Genomic DNA, 16,491 nt, shown 5'->3' on the forward strand with positions numbered 1-16,491 from the left:
ACCTCGGGGAAGATCCGTTTGGATTCCGCAGAGATGTAGGAACGTGGGAGGCAGTAATGACCTTACCACTTCTCTTAGAAGATAGATTAAGGAAAGACAGACCTACGTTTATAGCATTTGTAGCTTCAGCGAAAGCTTTTGACAATGCTGACCGGAATACTCTCTCTGAAATTCTGAAGGTAGGAGAGCGAAAGGCTATTAGCAACTTCTACAGAAAGCAGACAGCAGTTATAAGGGTGGAGGGGGATGAAAAGGAACCTGTAGTTGAGAAAGGACTGGATTGTAGCTTATCCCCGGTATTATTCAGTCTGTACAATGAACAAGCGGTAACCGAAACCAAAGAAGAATTGGAAGTAGCAGTTAAACTTGAGGGAAAAGAAATAAAAGCTTTTAGGTGTGCCAATGACTTTGTAATTCTGTCAGACAGCAAACGACTTGGAAGATCAGTTGAAAAGAATGGACATTGTCTTGAAAGAAGGATACAAGGTGAATATCAACAAAAATAAACAAGGATAATGGAATGAAGTCAAATTAAATCAGGTGATGCTAAAGCAATTGGATTAGAAAACGATACACTTAAAATAGTAGATGATTTGGGCTATTGGGACAGCAAAATACACTCCTGGAAATGGAAAAAAGAACACATTGACACCGGTGTGTCAGACCCACCATACTTGCTCCGGACACTGCGAGAGGGCTGTACAAGCAATGATCGCACGCACGGCACAGCGGACACACCAGGAACCGCGGTGTTGGCCGTCGAATGGCGCTAGCTGCGCAGCATTTGTGCACCGCCGCCGTCAGTGTCAGCCAGTTTGCCGTGGCATACGGAGCTCCATCGCAGTCTTTAACACTGGTAGCATGCCGCGACAGCGTGGACGTGAACCGTATGTGCAGTTGACGGACTTTGAGCGAGGGCGTGTAGTGGGCATGCGGGAGGCCGGGTGGACGTACCGCCGAATTGCTCAACACGTGGGGCATGAGGTCTCCACAGTACATCGATGTTGGCGCCAGTGGTCGGCGGAAGGTGCACGTGCCCGTCGACCTGGGACCGGACCGCAGCGACGCACGGATGCACGCCAAGGCCGTAGGATCCTACGCAGTGCCGTAGGGGACCACACCGCCACTTCCCAGCAAATTAGGGACACTGTTGCTCCTGGGGTATCGGCGAGGACCATTCGCAACCGTCTCCATGAAGCTGGGCTACGGTCCCGCACACCGTTAGGCCGTCTTCCGCTCACGCCCCAACATCGTGCAGCCCGCCTCCAGTGGTGTCGCGACAGGCGTGAATGGAGGGACGAATGGAGACGTGTCGTCTTCAGCGATGAGAGTCGTTTCTGCCTTGGTGCCAATGATGGTCGTATGCGTGTTTGGCGCCGTGCAGGTGAGCGCCACAATCAGGACTGCATACGACCGAGGCACACAGGGCCAACACCCGGCATCATGGTGTGGGGAGCGATCTCCTACACTGGCCGTACGCCACTGGTGATCGTCGAGGGGACACTGAATAGTGCACGGTACATCCAAACCGTCATCGAACCCATCGTTCTACCATTCCTAGACCGGCAAGGGAACTTGCTGTTCCAACAGGACAATGCACGTCCGCATGTATCCCGTGCCACCCAACGTGCTCTAGAAGGTGTAAGTCAACTACCCTGGCCAGCAAGATCTCCGGATCTGTCCCCCATTGAGCATGTTTGGGACTGGATGAAGCGTCGTCTCACGCGGTCTGCACGTCCAGCACGAACGCTGGTCCAACTGAGGCGCCAGGTGGAAATGGCATGGCAAGCCGTTCCACAGGACTACATCCAGCATCTCTACGATCGTCTCCATGGGAGAATAGCAGCCTGCATTGCTGCGAAAGGTGGATATACACTGTACTAGTGCCGACATTGTGCATGCTCTGTTGCCTGTGTCTATGTGCCTGTGGTTCTGTCAGTGTCATCATGTGATGTATCTGACCCCAGGAATGTGTCAATAAAGTTTCCCCTTCCTGGGACAATGAATTCACGGTGTTCTTATTTCAATTTCCAGGAGTGTAACTGATGATGATGGAAGCAGAGAGGGTATAAAATCTAGACTGGCAGTGGCAAGAAAAGAATTTGTGAGAAAGAGAAATTTGTTGAGATCGAATATAGATTTAAGAATTAGAAAGTCTTTTCTGAAAGAGTTTGTCTGGAGTGTACCCATCGATGCAAGCGAAACGTGGATAATGAACAAAAAAAATTGCTCTGAACACTATGGGACTTAACATCTATGGTCATCAGTCCCCTAGAACTTAGAACTACTTAAACCTAACTAACCTAAGAACATCACACAACACCCAGTCATCACGCAGCAGAGAAAATCCCTGACCCCGCCGGGAATCGAACACGGGAACCCATGCGCGGGAAACGAGAACGCTACCGCATGACCACGAGCTGCGGACGATGATGAACAGTTCAGACAAAAAAGAACAGGAACTTTCGAAAAGTGGTGCTACAGAAGAATATTGCAGGTTAGATGAGTGGATCACGTAACGATAATGGAGGTACTGAATAAAATTGGGGAGACAAGAAATTTGTGACGTAACTTGAACCAAAGAAGGGACAATTGATAGGACACATTCTGAGACATCAAGGGATCACCAACTTAGTGTGAAGGGAAGTGTGAGGAGGTAAAAATCGTAAAGGGAGACCAAGAGGCGAATACAGTAAGCAGATTCAGAAGGATGTACGCCAGAGTACTTATTCGGGGATGTAGAAGCTCGCTCAGCATGGAGAGCTGCATCAAACCAGTCTTCGGACTGAAGACCACAACAACAAATAACCCTATGCCAAGAAATTGTTCAGGAAAACGACATAAATAACTCGTAACGAGACGCTGTCTTTCCCTGTTGTTTCTGACAACTTCGCCACAGTGTCGGTGACTTATTATTGCAAGCTGACTCCCCATTTTTTCCTAATGACCTTCGGATTACTATTACCAGATGGGAGGTCATTGATCTGTCACACGTTAGATGTACGAGGGTGAGTTTACAGGAAATGTGAACATAACTTGTCGGGGGTGGTCCTGTGACTTTCATGAACAAACCAAGAACTACACCAACTGTCCGTCTGATGCAACTGGGCTTGAGACTGGATGAGAAAAATGATCACAGCACATTTTCTGAAGTGATGGTTGTGGATAATATGGGGTGGTAATGTCGTGAGATATAGCGCTATTGAAGCAGAATTGGCTCAAATGGCTCTGAGCACTATGGGACTTAACATCTGAGGTTATCAGTCCCCTAGAACGTAGAACTACTTAAACCTAACTAACCTAAGGATATCACACACATCCATGCCCCAGGCAGGATTCGAACCTGCGACCGTAGCAGTCGCGCGGTTCCAGACTGAAGCGCCTGGAACCGCTCGGCCACCGCGGCTGACGAAGCACAATTCCCTCAATCCTCGAGGCATGAAGGCTGGTGCGCTATAGCTCACCAACACCTCAGGTGCTCCAAGTACCGTAAATATCCGTGCTAAATGCGTAATTGTAACTGCAGAGGTGGTGGCCTAAATTCAGAGCAGCCAGACAAGATACCTAAAGGCGTCCGCCATCAACAACATTTACCGATTTCCGCGCTTGGTACGGGGTTGGGGACCCAGATAATCGATAACAATTTGTTTCATGGGGTGCTCAGCCCTAGAGGAATTCAACTCACCCGCCTGGGTGTTGGGAATCAGCTTAGCTATCTTACATTTTAACACGCCTGGCTAACTTCCCTACATAGCCATTGAAAGTCGGTCAGGTTAAATAATCCTTAATTTCTTGATTGTCTTATACATAAAGCTCTAGAGTTTGCCCACATAACGCATTGTGGAAGTACTTGAAACAGGGTGACAGAGTTCTCTCGGAAGATATAACTTAGGTCTCACATCACAGCGAGAGCGGTAGCAAAGCATGCCGTCACTGAGAGAATAACTTGGGACCTCCATACCTTCCCTACTTTTTTGTTGTTTAAAGTTCCTTAACCGGGCATCTGCATCTTGTCTCTCCGCCCGCCCGTTCCGTCAGAATTCTGAACAGCTCTGAAATCTCCCCTATTACTGTAGGAAAACACCCCTGCTCTTCGCCGGCCGAAGTGGCCGTGCGTTTAAAGGCGCTGCAGTCTGAAACCGCAAGACCGCTACGGTCGCAGGTTCGAATCCTGCCTCGGGCATGGGTGTGTGTGATGTCCTTAGGTTAGTTAGGTTTAACTAGTTCTAAGTTCTGGAGGACTAATGACCTCAGCAGTTGAGTCCCATAGTGCTCAGAGCCATTTGAACCATTTGAACCCATGCTCTTCAATGTCTTGTGGCGACTCGGCGACTATGAGCTCTTAGTGAATTATACGACTGAGTGTCTCAGTTCCTTGGTTGTCTACGTGTTGATGTTCCTCACTTTAAACCAGTAAGCCAAAACCTCACTGGCCATCTAGCTATCCATCTGATCTTATGAGGCCCAGCCAACACTCAAGTCAAGCCTGGTTATCAGTTTCCAGTCTAAGTGGTCTATGCTCTAGGTACAATGAGTTTCCTCTTAGTGGCGGACATGGACCTTGAAGCATAGGCCAACAGTTTCCTTACTCCCTCATACTCTTAGAGTAACATAGCTACTATTCCAGAATTAGACGCTTCGCTCCATAAGATAGACATTTGATAGAAATTCGTCACAGCCAACACCAGGACACTGCCTACAGCGAATTTCATTGAATCAAACGTTGCTTGCAGGGTATACATCGACTAGAACTTCGCCCCCTCTGCCGCAATGATTTAGGGATGCGGACACTAGCACAAAAATAAGAATAAATTTGCGAAAAAAGTGTCTTCCCTTTAATCTAGGCTATACCTATCTTTAGGCAGAGGGAACTCGTGGATGGCTTTAGTGAGGTCCTCATCTACATTAATTTCCTTAGTAGGTACTATGTGGTCGAACAGCGAAATTTTTCGCCAGTTCAGATTCACCTTCGACGGTTTTACAACAGCTCAGCGTCACAGAGTCGCAGTAAGACTTGCCACAAATGACGCAAATGCTCATCAAAGATTATACTGTCAAAGTGTCATCCAAGTAATTATTCACTCACATAAACTTCAGGTCACCTAACATGAAATGTAACGGCTGCGACAACACTGTCCCCGTAGCCAACCCCAATAGCGCATGGTTGTACTGCAACAGGTTACGATCCCAGCAAAACGCTATGAAAGGCTTAGGTGAGGCGTATGGAGAGAGCGATGACTTTATAACATCTTATGCGAAAAGTTGGCCGACCGTCTTTCGCATCTCCCTCATCCGAAGAGGCGACAACTGGTAAGGGGACTGGTAGGATAATCTTCTGATCAGTAAGCTGGATTTTATATTCAGTCTTATCAGTGACCCCTAACTTAGCAGTAGGAACATGAGGAAACTCATCCAACACTCCCAACAACCACCTATTTTAACGTTACACATTCTTTTAAGGTAGTTATGACTACAAAAATCATATTTCTCACCATCCTGATATATAAACATGAATTTCCTACTTATATAATGTAAAATACACTCTTTTTTTCGAAAAATCACATCCAAACAATTCCTTTGTAATCAAACCCCTTACAATGATAAAATTCAGCAATCATGACAGCCTCCGGATTCCTAATTTAACAAAATCTTTTACCAAGAATCAAAAACTCTGCGTTAATGGCCCACCATTACGAGGGTACCTTTTGCAGAGGAGGTAGTTTATAAATCCGAAGCAGCCTGTTATACCATCAGTAAACATGTAGGGATATAGGAGACCGGAGTCAAGCAAGGTCCAAATGCTCTCATCATTCAATGTAGCAAGATTAAAAGGTAAACCAGATTTCGAGACCGATTTCACTTTACTAGAAGTCTTCAGCAGCGCCCATAAGTCTTATCATGCACTGCCACTTCGTGGCATCAACTTCGCTTCACCCTCTCCCACAGTACTGGTCAGTCTCGCACCAAATCGCCGGACTAGTTGCATCGAAACCTGTTCTACTATCAGATACCCTCAGCTTCGATGCACTTTGCTATGGGGTGTTCCATCATAGAAGTATACCGACTACCATCACGCCTTACATCACTCAAGCCGATGTTTTCGACGATTGCCAACAGTCTGTCGAATTTGGCGAACGTTTCAGTTTTATAAGGGAAAAGATTGCTTGACTGGTTCTCCGGATGCACATGTTCCAAACAAAAGCATTATTGGCCAGCTATACTTCTGATATACAAAGGCAAATGGCCGACATAGTTACCCTAATGTCCTCCGTAAACCGCTCTAGTAGATCCCTGTGGTTTCGAACACTGTAAGAATATCGTCTAGCCAGATCATTCCGAATTGTACTAGTCGAGGTCCCCTCCAGTAAGAACCAAAATATAAATACCAGTTAACGCCAAAGTACCACAGAACAAGTCGAAAACCAAGTAATAATAACAGGGCACTGTAATTCCGTCAGTGCGACTGATCTTGCACTATTTTATATACAATGTGAATAAATATAATGTCCGATCGCTAGCCTATTGCATGTATACCGACAAGGCAACCGGCCGTAAAATGCCCGGGGGGCCGCACTACTTACAAGTGTAACAAGAAATAACACACTTGCCTGTGACAAGAACAGAACATAACCAGTGCGCCCACACAGGTCGGAACCACACAATATTGCAGTGCAGTATCGCACTAAGGAAGCCTATCACTGGAGCTCACTCGATCACACACTCAAGACGGACGGATATGGCGGGAGAAAATTCTTATGTGCTTTCAGGCAGAAGGCCCAACAAATCGAACTCGAATAGAAGAATAATGCAATGGCATACCTCCCATACACCGGCAAAATACGGAACAAAATGTGCAGACTCTTGGCTCGACGCAACTTTAAATGTGTTTTCCGTCCACCTCCAAAAACGGCGTGGATCTTTAGGTTCTATGGAACTTGGGGCTCCGTAAACCATGTCTGGCGTATTCTGTATGCGGTAAGGCATGAATCGAACTGACTGTGTGGACAATGGAAGAAAGGTGCCAGGAAGACGGTAGAGACACTCAACTGAAGCAAGGCACAAAATCTGTGCTTGGGAAACGCCGCATAGCAACAGGCTCACGGAGTCAATGAAATATGAAGAAACGGAAGTGGTAAGGCAGAAGTCGTCATTTTGGGATTGCGTTCTAAAGGAGGGTTTTGACAAAAAAAAGAGTTGCCGTCAGCGTGATCAATAGAGACAGTGGTTTCACTCTCAGCGATTGGGGGTGGGCCCCGGAGTGGGCCACAGTGGTCGGGCAACGCAAATCACAACGCCCGCCGAGAGCGACTCTCGTGCCGGAATGAGGCGGCAGAAGCACTGAGGAACCGGGGTTTGCGCTCAGCATTTTTCGATCGCGTCCCCTCACCACTCCGGGTAGTGAGGGAAGGGGTGGGAGCGATAAGACTGTAAAGAGGAGGCGCGGTATAGCGGAGACCCTCATTCTATATGTATCCCTAAAAGACGACAGCAAGGTACGCTGTCGAAATGTCGTGTTAAGTGAACAATTACAGCGCGTTGTACACACAAGAGGAGTTGAAAAGTTTTGACAGAGCAAGGTGGCGCTGTTGTTAGCACACTCGACTCGCATTCGGGAGGACGACGGTTCAATCCCGTATCCGGCCATCCTGATTTAGGTTTTCCGTGATTTTCATAAATCGCTCCAGACAAATGCCGGGATGGTTCCTCTGAAAGGGCACGGCCTACTTCCTTCCCCGTCCCTCCCTAATCCGATGAGACCGATGACCTCGCTGTTTGGTCTCTTCCTCCAAACAAATCAACCCAACCCCAAATAGTTCTGAAAGTTAGTTTAAAGAGGCATCAGTTGTTGTTCAAATATACAGCTTAATACCCTAATTCGGTGTGCAGTCAAATAGTAGTAGCTTCTTAGGTTGGACGACTGCCTGCGGTTTGCGTTCAGCGCTACAAAACGACGCTGCTTTTTATTTCAAATGTTCGTGACGTTAGTGGATTCAAATTGGCGGGATTTTCAAAGGGCGACGATACATTAAAGGTTAACAAGAGGGGATCATCAGCATATATTCAATGTAAAGCAACATTATCATTAGCAAACAAACAACAGACATCAAGGATTTGTTATTAACACGTGAAAATTAGAAATAGTTGTTTGAGAGGTACCTGTAAAGGTACCCTTCTGAGGGCATACGGTGAACATAGGTTCTTCCAAAATGCCAGTGGTATGTGCTCATGGAAAAAGCCTACTTGTGACACTCACTTTGACGTAGATATTCCGGCAAGTGTGAAATTTCAACCATAATGACAGGTATTTTGTGGCTGCTTTTAAAGATGGGAATATCAATCGGCATTTCATAAATCTGCTAATATAAAAGTATGATTTCCAGATCTGTATAGGATTTGTCACCGTAGCTGAAGCTTCCTTTTATGAAAAAGCTAACACAGCATTTTCATAAACTCGTGTGGAACTGCGATGTCGGTAAAAAGCTCAACGTTTCATTACAATGAAAGCTGTGTGGTGTCCCAGTTCCGTCTAGCGCCATAGGATTGCCATTTTGAATCGTGCCCAGGAAGAGATGGAGAAAGAGATTATCACTCCATGTGACATTTTATACCATTAGAGTAATAGTAGAGTAACAGGGGCAAGAGCACAATTTAGATATGAAATGTATATGCAAATTAATTAAACTGATATTAATTACCACCTGGTCACCCCCACCACCACCCTCCAAATGACATCATGTGTTCTTCTCGGCCTGGACACGACTTCCTGCATGCTCCCCCACCTCAGCCTCCTCCTGCACCTCTGCACCTTCCGTGTTGGCGAGAATTTCTGAATTTGGCGGACAACTTTTATCCGAGGGCTGTTCTGACGTCCCATCCCATCCCTCACTAGGAAACTAGCAGGAAATTAAAAATTGCAGTGTCCTTTCCAGGACTTAAACCTTGGTTCTTCTGAACAAAAAGCCCAAGTGCGTCAGGTAACATATAGAAACCGCCCAGATTCAGCAGAGGAAGGTTAGGTTAGTGTATTTTGTTCATTTTGGTTGGGAAACTGAAGTAAAATTTGGTCCTAATTACGTAATTAGTCATAAATATTGGGCCTAATTGCGCAACTATATGCACAGCGCTACACAAGGACTGTTTAAAGTCGCAATGCAGCTCAAAACGTGATGACGCCATACAACTGGTGTTATCCTGTTGGGAAAAAGTTTTGCAATACCACTCAAAACTAGTGGCTACCCTTCACCTACAAGCTGGTCGGAAAAAGACTGGTGGGTAAGGTACTATCTTCATTCTTTTGGCCTGAATATATTCAACTGGCGCGATGCTGATGTTGGACAGAGAGAAGTTTAATAAGTATATTACTTGTATGCATACAGCTGAGGACTGTATCTATCGCTGTTTGACTTCCGAGGTTGCTACAGACACCTCATCGACAATCACCCTGCAGCCAAGATAAATGAACCCAATACGCACTGCTACAATTGATGGCAAAATGCGTCACTGTTCTAAGCACTCATCAAAATTGTCATGAAAACAGAAACCAACTGCTACCGCGGAGCACCTCACTTTTTTTCTGCGGTCTGCCGCCATTCCGCCAGCAGAGCAGAGGCAGCTAGCCCGCCTTGAGGCGATGGTCCTTCGCCAACACAAAAGCACGTAAACCGAACTACTCTGTAAGAGATAAATGAAGGCTAACCCACCCCATAGGTCGCACCCTGTCAGGACACTCCTGCCTAGTGCGACCACCCACACACACACACACACACACACACACACACACACACACACACACACGCTGGACCATCCCCCACACCAACACATGCAAGTAACATTCCTTCTGCGGAGTGAAAACAAGTCACCGTAACTGTTTTTCAACGCATCTCTTATAATCGAGTATCTATTGAAAAGGAAACCACAATCGCGACAACAGTAAACGCCCTCTTTCCATTAAGATAGGAGTAATCCATTTTCTTTTACTTTTATGAGCAAAAAAATTACGTATGACTAAAATTCAGAAGTCCGTACACGTTCACCCTGTGTAAAACCGAGGAAAAAAACTTCCCCAGTTTGCAGCGAAAAATAGCGATCACTGCAGAATGTCCTTGTTATTCTGAAAACGTCACTGGAGAAAAGAAACCTTGAAAATTAAACTGCGAAGAAAAAAAATCTATATTACGCAACATCTTTCAGCTTGATGGACAAATTACACTATCTGAGAGCGTCTAGCACGTTCAAATCAGTGTCTATAAACAAACTGTCATGTATGTGTGCATTACAAACATTTCAGACACATGAAGTAACATTAGAGAATACAATTTTTCACCCCATTAGCTCACACGTCGGAAAATAAAATAATCATCTTACGTCAGACAACAATAAGCTGTAATACAAGAGGATGTAGCTGTTTTGTACACTATGGCAAGTCTAGTTTTACAAATGTGAAGCTATATCACACCTGTGTTTATGAAACAAATCATGAGAGCCTATGTTGTGCCAGAAACTTCTATAAGATTCTACCACGTCTCTCCCTCTCCTACTACATCAAAACCAATTACCTTCTGCGTACTTACGTGTGATATTTTTGCTCCATAACTCCCCTCTACCGACATGTTGTAAAGTTTCTATCATTCAGTAGATTCTTGTGTTCTAATTTTGTAAGCAACTTGATCATCACAGCTCGTTTCACACATCTACTCACATGCCGGGAAAAAATCACTATCATTTCTATGTTCCACAACGAGCTATAATTCAAATGGTATCCTCTTTTAGAGGTCATGAAATATGTAATAACACAGGACTTGCGGTAATACCTGCTTTTCAAACATGCAATCATAACAATAATTATAAAAACAGTCACGATTCCGTGAGAGTACGTACAGACGATTTCTGTTAGTTTTGTGAGTAAAATCGGTGTAGTTTTGAGAGAATTTTCTGCATCCAATATTTAACCAGCTATACCACTTCTTGTAAAGCAACCTCGTATAAGATTTCACTGCACTTTTCTCTTCTGATACATTGAAAAAACAAATACCATTTGCGTGTTGACATAGAGCATATTTCATACACACCTATCACTCCACTGGAGTACGTGGCCAGTGCTAAAGGTCGCTTTCACAGATCTGCATAGAGTTTTGTCGACTGTACTGGAGGAAGACCATATCCAAAAGAAAATCGATCACAAGAGAGGCTTCCTGTATTGGTCCATCAAGTGCGTTGTTACATCAGTCTGCAGACAAGCTCTCTGATGTGCCATAGCAGTACATGGATATGTTACCAGACTATGAGTTTCCAGTGTGCACCACTCATTGAGTCTCAGCAAGGTACGAGGCGAGTGTTACTAAACTTTTCATGATCTGCAGAGTAGTGGAAGGGTGATTCAGTGATGATGTAGAAAGTCGAAAGAATTCTACCATGTCATTGGTTGGCATTGAAATTATGGATCAACTGGTCAAATTGCTAAAATTGATCACGCTATGAACTGTAGTGCATATTACAGTGCATCGTCCCACATCAACAGTGCCTTTTCCATCCCATCCATCCACTGTTATGCTATTGATTACCTCATAATGATTGACTGACAGCACTTCATAAGGATGGAGGGAGTCTCGGGGAACATTATATTTCTGCTACTTGTCACTGTGAAGCATGGGATTAAATGTAGACGTCGCCATCTTCATACACATGTTTGGAAGCATTCCACGATTCTGCTGACTCATCCTATTTCCATAAGCTGTGATGCCCTCCACAAGTTCTTATTTTTTAAAATTCTTTTTTCGCCAGTAAAGTAACAGTACCTCTTTTTATTTCTACTACCTTGCAAATGCTGTGAACGGCATCTTCAGGGTATGGTCTACACCAGAACAGTAATCATGTAGATTACTACAAAATGAGGAAATAATGCAATTTGAAATGTAAAACCAAGATATCCACTACCCTATCACTGTGGATGATGAGATTAACTGTATAGGTCATCACATTCATATAGCTGTTGGAAACATTCTACAATGCTGCAAACGTTTCCGTTTTCCATATATTGTGATGCCTTCCGCATTTATATGAATGAGAAACATCACCTTTGTGTTTTATTTCTACCAACTTGTGTGACGTGGGAGTTATGTAGTTTACAAAAACTGATGTTCAGCTTTCTGTGCGATTCAAAGGATTGAAATGTGTCAACGTCGGTTTAGCAGCTGACACAGACCTTGAAGTCACGGCAGAAAAAGCTCGTGGTCGTGCGGTAGCGTTCTCGCTTCCCGCACCCGGGTTCCCGGGTTCGATTCCCGGCGGGGTCAGGAATTTTCTCTGCCTCGTGATGACTGGGTGTTGTGTGATGTCCTTAGGTTAGTTAGGTTCAAGTAGTTCTAAGTTCTAGGGGACTGATGACCATAGATGTTAAGTCCCATAGTGATCAGAGCCAACACGGCAGAAAAACAAAGTGGAGGGCAGTGTTCAAAACTGTAGTCTTGCACTGCTTAGATGTGTTACAGCGGAAAAAATAATGTGTCAAACTGCTTATGAAGGACCAATAGAGGAACGCTCTCTTGTGATTGATAGTCTGTTGGATAGAGTCTTCCTCGAGTACAGTCGACAAAACTTCACACAGATCTGTGCAAGAAACTTCGAACACTGGCCATATCCTTCAGTGGAGTGATATGTGTGTATGTAATACGCTCAATGTCAACATGAAGATGGTATTTGGTTTTTCGATATATGCAGTAAAGTGTTATGAGAGGTTCTATTACAAGGAGTGGTGTAACTGGTTAAAGAGTGGATGCAGATAGTTCTCTGGAAACTAAACCTATTTTTCTCATAAAACGGCTGTATCCATTCTCGTGGAATCATGACTGTTATGACTGTTTTTACTGTTATTGTCACAATTGCATGTTTAAAAAAGGGGTGTTACCGCAAGTCCTGTATTATTTCATACTTCATAACCTCTACTTATAGCTCATTGTGGAACCGAGAAATGATAGTGCTTTTTTCCCGACATTTGAGTAGTTGCCTGAAATTTGCTGTGATGATCAACTCGCTTACAAAACTAGAATGCAAGAATGTGCTGTATGATAGAAACTTTACAGACATGTCGGTAGAGGAGCGTCACGGAGCAAAAATGCCAATCACAAGCACACAGACGTTACCTGCTTTCGATATAACAGAAGAGATATGTAAATGCAGGTGTGATTTAGCTTCGCAATGGTGAAACAGGACTTGCTATAGTGTACAAACCAGCACAGTCCTCCTGAATTATAGCTTGTTGTTGTTGAAGTAAAGCGATTGTGCTTTTTCTGACATGTCAGCTAATGACGTGGCAGATTGTGTTCGCTAATGGTGTTTCCTGTGTCTGAATTGTCTGTGATACACATGTGTACGACAGTGTAGAAGAGAGAGACACATAGTAAAATCTTATAGGAGCTTCTATTACAAGACATGCTCTCATGATTTCTTTCGTAAATGCAGGTGATTGTCGAGGAGGTGCCTGTAGCGAACTCTGACTTCAAACAGCAATAGATACAGTCCTCAGCTGCATGTTTACATGTAATACGGTTACTAAACTCCTCTCTGTCCAACACCAGCATCTCGACAGTTGAATATATTCCTGGCAAAGAAATAAAGATAGTACATTACAGACCAGTCATTTTCCCATCAGCTTGTAGGTGACGGGTAAAACTTGAGTACGTCTGCATCTAGTTTTTAGTGGTACTGGGAAATTTTTTCTTAGCTTTGTAATACCAGTTGTATGGTGTTATCAATTTTTGAGCTATATTGCGATTTTAGGTAGACATTGTGTACCACTATGCATATAGTTGAGTAATTAGGCCCAATCTTTATGACTATTTTTGTAATTGGAACCTATTTTGATTCAAGTTTACCAACCATAATTAATCAAGTACACCAACCTAACCTTTCTCTCCTGCATCTGGGCAGTTTCCACGTGTTGCGGGATGCCCTTGGGCTCCAGAAGGACCAGAGTTTGAGTGCCATTAACGGCACAGCATTTTTTGATTTCCCGCCAATTCCAAGCGCCTCTGGAGGTAAATTTGTGTATCTATATTAGGGGCGGTGCACTTGGATTTTCCATCCAGGAGGACCAGGGTTCAAGTCCTGGAAGTCTTTCTGATTGGAGGGTGGGTGGGACATCAACACAGCCCTTGGACTGTGAAATTCCCGCCAAACTTCGAAATTCCCCGCAAAATTCGAAATTCCCGCCAATAGGGTGGGTGTTGGTGGGAGAGGGGGAGTGTGGGGGAGGGTGGACGAAATCACATGCAGGCTGAGAGAAACGCATGACGTAATTAATTGATTAATTTAATTAATTGATTAATTTAATTAATTTACACATCAATTTGATATCAAAATTGTACTCGTGCCTTTCTCCCCTTACGCTACTAATGAGATTTCATTGTTAGTGATCCAAATGTGTTCATTTGTTAAGATCAGAAAAGGACTATTTCACCATCATTGCCTGGTACTGTAAGCCGATATCCTTCAAGTTACGAGATCCGTATCACTAAACGTTTCCAGCAATGCACAAAACTGAACAATTCATTATTTCTTTTAATTAATGATGCTAGATATAGTAACGCGATATTTTGATTTAAAGCTCTTCTTTTGCTGTTAAAAGTGATAAATCATATTCAAGTATTGTACGTAACTAAATAAAATTTAGTTAGAGCGACCAGAGAATGAAAAGTTGTAGCTGAGGCGTAGAGCTCCTATTCTACGAACATGTGTCTGTTATGTCTATGTATTTATACTGACAATCTGTTTTGCCATTTCACATTCAGATATAGCACTGTTAATGATGAAAGGACTTGCTCGTGTCTTCCCTATTACATTCGTCATGTTATGAAATTCAATTCCACATTTACTTCATCATAGCTCTTCCGGACCAACCAGAACAGTTTTCTGTAAGTCATGTGAAATATTTTCTCTCTGTGGGCTTTAGTAAATTGGTCTGACCCTATGCTTACGTTTAGTCTCTGTAGAGCAGTAATGCAATGGAGAATTTATAAGATGTCTGTAACATGTCTTTTATTAAATTGAAATAAAAGGGTGATTGTATTTTTTTGCTTGGGGTTTATTAGCCTTCAAAATTTCAATGTGAATTCAGAACACGATCACACCAAGGCCAATAATTCTATATTTCAAGAGTAAAATTTTATTTCATCGAATCATTTGCAACCGTAGATTAGGGTACATCGCTGTCACGGAATATATATGTTCTATACAGTAGTGGCTTACTTCCATTTTGTTAAGAAGTAAAGAATCTTGAATACTCGTTTGTTGCATAGAAGCTTTACTATTCGTAACCCAGTCTTTCACCTCAGAACACTTAGTGACGCCTCTGCGTTCGCACAGCATTCTGTGTCAGTTCCGCTATACATAGCTTGTTGCTACCAGTAGTTGCAGGTGTTCACTTTATTGTCTGTTGAAAGATTTTAACTGACGTTTCTCCTCTGCCAATAGTAGCAGTTCAGTACAATGGCAGTTATATCGCCATGGATAAAACATAGTGCTGAAACGATATTGTAGTACAAGGTAACAAAAAAAGAAAATTTTAAAAAAATATTGCAGTTGCAATGTGCAATTGGCAGAACTGCAAAACACGTAGACAACATTTCTGTTTGGTAAACATGTTACACAAATGTTAAAAATTTTCACTAAGCGAGTTTGTACGTATTTCGGTATTTATTTTCTCTCTCGTCATGGCTCTGTGGATTGGCTCCCCAGAACACATGATAAATATGTGCATTAGAAAGTTTGAAGAGAAGGGATCAACTTTTAAAAACAAACCTGTAAGCATGTAACTGTCATGCAGTTCTCCGTGCTAATTTAAACTTCCGATCGTGCTAGGTGCAACTTTTGGCACACCTCAAGGATTGTGACCAACAGTGGCAATTAGAATTCTGTCAAAAGATGAGGACAAGGATAACTATTGAAAATAGCTTTTTTAGACAATCAGTGCTTGCCCGTTAATTATCATTTTCACTTTATTATTGGGCAGACAGCAACCCTCATGGAGTTCATGGAAGTCATGCATTTGGCTGCTGGGCAAACAATTCTATCCAAATAGTCGTTGGGTTTCACATTTTAAAGAATGAAGAGCTGACTACAGTCGCTGCGCTACCGAGTGTTGAGACGCAGTAATCCTGGATTGCGTCTGTACTTAGTAATTTTTTCACGATGTATACTACAACTGGTTTCCACAGTATAATGCGACTTCACGTATTGCAGATCTAAATAGTTAAAAAACAAGATTTCATCACCTGCATATCTGCAAATGTGTGTGAGCTTATAGTCTATGAGAGCATGAAATGAACGAATAGCCATTATGAATCTGGTAGGTACACTCTGTGACTAACAAACAAGTAGCCTCTTCGAAAGTGCACAACATTGGACATGCACCAAAGCAAAATCAGGGGCAGTGAAACATTCAGTATCCTGTTGCTCCACCACGTACATTTTCACATGCTTGATTAATCATAGCTT

General features: G+C 43.5%; 1 protein-coding gene across 1 annotated transcript in view; it reads left to right on the top strand.

Moving 5' to 3' along the window:
* Positions 1-16,491, top strand: part of LOC124776739 (neural cell adhesion molecule 2-like) — a 224,189-nt gene that overhangs the window by 104,616 nt on the left and 103,082 nt on the right. The window lies entirely within an intron of this gene.

Source organism: Schistocerca piceifrons, chromosome 1, assembly GCF_021461385.2.
Source record: "Schistocerca piceifrons isolate TAMUIC-IGC-003096 chromosome 1, iqSchPice1.1, whole genome shotgun sequence".
Classification (NCBI taxonomy): Eukaryota; Metazoa; Arthropoda; class Insecta; order Orthoptera; family Acrididae; genus Schistocerca; species Schistocerca piceifrons.